This window comes from Harmonia axyridis, chromosome 1 (assembly GCF_914767665.1).
Source record: "Harmonia axyridis chromosome 1, icHarAxyr1.1, whole genome shotgun sequence".
NCBI lineage: Eukaryota > Metazoa > Arthropoda > Insecta > Coleoptera > Coccinellidae > Harmonia > Harmonia axyridis.
The window spans coordinates 56,053,420-56,058,609 of record NC_059501.1 but is presented as its reverse complement, the minus strand read 5'-3'; the positions used below and the strand labels follow the sequence as shown (position 1 = coordinate 56,058,609).

The 5,190-nt window shown below is 32.3% G+C and overlaps 1 long non-coding RNA gene across 1 annotated transcript; it reads right to left on the bottom strand.

Annotated features, from left to right (window-relative positions):
- Window positions 1-2,876: 2,876 nt before the first annotated feature.
- On the bottom strand, window positions 2,877-4,926 carry LOC123686554. Its single transcript, XR_006748478.1, has 2 exons — window positions 4,695-4,926; window positions 2,877-3,143 (listed from the first exon to the last, which is right to left on the bottom strand). It is a non-coding gene; the product is annotated as an uncharacterized LOC123686554 (long non-coding RNA).
- Between the last annotated feature and the right edge of the window lie 264 nt (window positions 4,927-5,190).

The following is a 5,190-nucleotide window of genomic DNA, read 5'->3' as shown; positions in this document are numbered from 1 at the left end:
TTCGGTAATTATAATTGAAATATTGTTTAGCTACAATGCTTAAAATTGTTTTTAACGACAACGATAATAATTGAAGGATCGTGGCAAAGTAGACTTCGATATCCTAATACAGCAGCGGAGTTAAATACTTAAAACTACTTAATCAGGAAAACGAAATATTTGCGGAACCCCTATCGGATTTAATTCATTATGGAGCTCAACCGTTATTCAAACCCTGAAGAGTCAAGTTTCTAGGTTCGAGAGTTATCGTGTAATAATGTATTCATGACGAAAATATCAATTTGGAAAACGATCAATCAATCAATATGTATTAATCATTTAAGAAAAATGTATAGTACATGTCAACATAAGAATAATTACAACCAAAGAATGAACACATTATCATAAAGAATAAATTGAAATAAATGAACTAGGAAGTAAGAGTCCTCTTTTTATTTATATTAAAATAATTCAAACAATATCAGCAACAACAGAAAAAAACAATTTATGAACAACTCAATGATTCGGAAGAAATTCCTCAGTTCTATAAAAACATTTAGTTTGATGCATTCAACAGACTTCCATCTTGTGTGCCAAGAATAAATGGCACAATTGAACCTGAATCACAAATACCAAATTTAAGGACTTGAGTCTCGAAAAACCTGAAAGAGTAGATCACAGTTTGTCTTCAATTCATCCAGACTATCGGCTTTTACAGCCAATGAAGTATCATCAGCAAACAAAATTACAATTTACTCAACAAAACACTGAAAAGTTATTACCGAACAATAGTATAGAAAGTATTGGTCCGAGGACGGATCCCTGGGGGACACCTAACTTATTGTAATGATTTTTGGAAAATCAGTCGCTAATTTGCACTGATATGGAGTGATCAGAGACGTAGCTCAGAATCCACTTAAGTAATATACCCCTGAAACATAGCTTTTACAGCTTATCTATTAAAAATGTATGCTGAAGGCAGACGAAGGCATGGGAAAGGTCAAAAAAGACAGCCGCAACATGTCCACTCACCTACAGCTAAGCTGTCATACATGAACTCTAAAAGTTCCCAGTCTGGGTCGATCTACCAATCATAAAACCATGTTGTTGATTCAACAAGATAGAAAATTTTATGAGAAATAGACTCAAACAATGGTGAATAATATTTTCAAGAATCTCAGATAATTGATTCAATAACGTTACGAGAAAAAAATAAAAATTACAATACAGAATCACCGAATCAATCACTGAAAAAATGAGAAAAGCACAGATTCGAACGAAGCTTTTGCGCGCTTGTTCAAATTCATATCTATAATGAACCTTCAAACTTCATAAAACAATATAATTAGGTACTCAAATAATCTGCAAAGTGATAAACGATAAGAACATAAAATTACGTGATACTTTCAACAAAATGCTATTTTGTTTTTGGAACAGCTTTATTCAGGAAACTAAACAAAATTAAGAAATTTTGAAAGGTTCGATTTTTCAATTTCAATAGACAGTTTTGAAAAATACATTTGGGATTTCAACATTCTTCCAGATAATACTCATGGTCCAATGGGTCAGTTCAACACTCAAAAATCAGGGTGATACGATATCTAATAAACGAGTTATCTCTTTCAATGGCGAAGTACGGATTGTCACATTTATGGCCTGCACTGCGGTTGGAAATCGAATATTAGTCGCTATATAACAGTGGAATGGGTTGTGAGACCATATCGGTTGAAAATGAATAAGAAAATTTTATTCCATCGTGTGCGAGGAGCTTATTTGCTTTTGGTCATAACTGTTTTGAAAATGAAATAATGCCAACGAAAGTAAGAAATATAATGGAAATTGAAGAACCAATTCTGAAAATGCTAATCGGGGGTTGACAAATTTGAATTAAAAGTTCGAATGATCCACCTTATTGGGTAAAAATAGTAGCCAAATCTATTATTCTAGACCAATTTTTTACTATTGGGATAGATTTTCTATTCAAAGAAAATGATGGTTCATCAGTGAATAAAATATTGCCTAAAAATGAACTTTTTTCATTCATTCGTTTTTGCATCCTAATATTTGATTTTAAACCTCAAGTGTGACCACTTCGCCATTGGAAGAGAACATTCGTTTATTTGATACCGCAGATGATAAGATTGTTATAATGTTCTACTGGACCATGAGTATTTTCAGGAAAAAAGTTGAATATCCCAACTCACCGAATGTATTTTCCAAACCTGTATGTTCAAGTTATTCGCATGAAAGTTTGTGTATTTCGAAAGATCTCTTTTTATCTAAACTTTTTTCAAGGATAATGCTAATTTAGCCAGAAACTCGATATCCCACAAAAATTATATCCTTGTTGTAACTCGATATTTCTTCCATCCTCCTTGTGAATTACTGAAAAAATCAGTCTGTTCTCTGAAAGATATTCTAGTTTATTCATTTCTATATTATTTTTATCCGATACGTAGCTAAATTTTTGAAATTTTAATTTCATCGAATGTCTTAATACGCATACAAAATCAATAAAACTGACAGAATATTCGATCCTCACATTGTTCTGTGTGAGATAATTCGTTTCACTATTTTGCAACTGATTTTTAAATTTCAGGATGCATATCTTTTCAATGACGAAATTTTATATGGGTATGACACTTAACCTTCTGATGGTGTTGTGTTGGCGAACAAAAGTATTTTCTAGAACATCTAAATGTTCAACATCAAGAATTTGCGATTCTTGGAGTCTGAATTAAAATTTCATAACTTCAATTGATGATATTGAAAATGTTAAGGTTACTCACAGTGAAATATAATAGCCAGCAACCATTGATTTGGTAGTGAATCCTAACCTCAAAAGAACAACTGAGGTCAAAAACCAAATATACAATCTTCAATAAAGGTAATTAAAATAATCATGCAATTTTTTTATTTATGAACAGAATAAATACTTCATTCAAATTTTACATCATTACAATTATCTGTGTCACACATTACGCATTTGGCTCCTTCCTCGTCTTTGAATATGTCACAATCATCAGTATTATCGTAGCATCCTCTGAAATAGGTACCTGCTATTTGTAATGACATACAGTAATGTTTCTCTGAAGTGCAGGCGGTAGTGGGAGCATTTTTGCATACTTCTTTACTTGTGCAAGATAGACAATTCAAGGATGTCACTGAAAACAATTAGTTTCGTTATTATATCTAAATATTTCGATTTCATTTCGGCACAGTATCAGGCATTATTAGGCTCCATCGGATCTATATTTTTAAATTGTTTGGAAATTTAGAGATTGTAATTGATCAAACGTTTTTTCTTATGGAATTTTCAGATTGAATGGAAGGAATAATGATCCCAAGTTTGTTCGGAGTTGGTATGACCTAAACTTATTGTTTTTGAGGTATTTCAATTTTTCATGAATTGGGGGGCCTTTGGAAAAATAACTTCGAAACTAATGAATTTATTTGAATGAGATTTTGAAAGTGATCCCTTGAATAATGGAGGCAATCATTGAAAACTCTACTGGGTGTTCAAAAGGAAGCCATTTATTTATTGATCAGTTATTCAAACGTAAATATCGGGCTTATTTCAAGTGGCATACCCTATATTCCATTTTCTCATTCGGTAGAGAATTTTTCGAAGATATCAAAATTTGCTACATTTGAAATAAGACCGATACGTTTGAATAAGTCAGCAATGAATCTTCTCATTTTGAACAACCAGTAGATTCAAGCATATTCAACTTGGGTTCATTTACCCATTGCAATATGAAAATTCCATCAAGAACAGAGTGTTTCATAAAAAACACATATCTGGTCATTCACACTTTTTTATTTTGATGGATTCTAAATTTACTGTAACGAAAAAAATTCGGAAATTTAAGCGCCTAACCTCAATAGAGCTTAATAATGGAACAGCCTGTGTATTGAGGGATTCTGCTTATACGATCCTCCCAAAATTTTGCAGTCGTTACAGCGCTCAAAAAGTAAACACGAGAAAGAATGTTTGATTTTGGGGACTCCACCAGTAATATGAACTCAGATTAGGACTCTGATTATTGTGTGAGAAACAGTGTGTACACACACAATAAGTGAATTTGAAATGAATTTTATTTTTCATGTACAATTTCCATTTATTTCTCGATGCGAGAAGGTACAAGCCACATTAGTTTTCACAAAATTCTGATTTTCGCGGCGGAAAAAAAATTTGTATAACAATTTTTCCTTTCTTGCATCAAGACAAGTTTGGAACTTTATAGAATGATACTTTTCAATAGATACATTCCATTCCTGGTTATTTCAGGATTCGATTTAAGGTTTGAAATGTCTTTATCTTCAAAAGTGAGTTTTGTGGCATGTATCGTTGATGCTCTAAAGCCCCTAATACTATTACTATTAATTCTACTACTTACTTCAGGTTTCCCTGAAATTTTAGCTAATATGCATTATTTTATCTATTGTTGCCTATGAATTCAATGATAGTTAAAATGTTCTCAGACTTCAGAAGAATGCTCGCTGGAAATGAATTTGGCGCCAATGAAGAAGTAGTCGCCGAAACTGAGGCTTATTTTGAAGCGAAAGACAAATCGTACTACAAAAATGGTATCGAAAAGTTGGAAGATCGCTATAATCGCTGTTTCGCCCTCGAAGGCAACTATGTTGAATAATAAAATCGAATTTGGCCAAAAAATGTGTTTTACTATGGTATATAAATAAAAACTCCTTACCAACAGCACAAACGCACGTGAGAAAAAGTAATCTAAGAAGATGTTTCATGATGGCGGAAACTGAATAAAATCAATAGCTCGCACACACATTTTATACCATTTTTTTTTATCAGTTTGGTCAGAATATTTATATTGTAATCAGGACTTAAATATCATGCCATTTACATTTTTATCATTTCCAATTACCTTAAAATATAATAGTCAAAGATATTACACGTGAAAAGGATAATTACCTATAATTATAAGTGTGACATTAAAAGTTGGAATTGCATATAAATATTACAGAATACCCTTCTGAGTGTTGTTTCGCGAAGGAATGATATAAATAACATTTTTGGTATATATTATTAATGTTCTCCGAACAGATTGACATGAATCGGTTCCCAAATTTGATTCTGAACGGAAAGAGCTAGTTGTTTTAATTTTGAAGGCAGAATTGGATCGCGAATTCCGCGGTGGTCAATAGCCGGCTAGAAGTTCCGTCAATATGGCCATT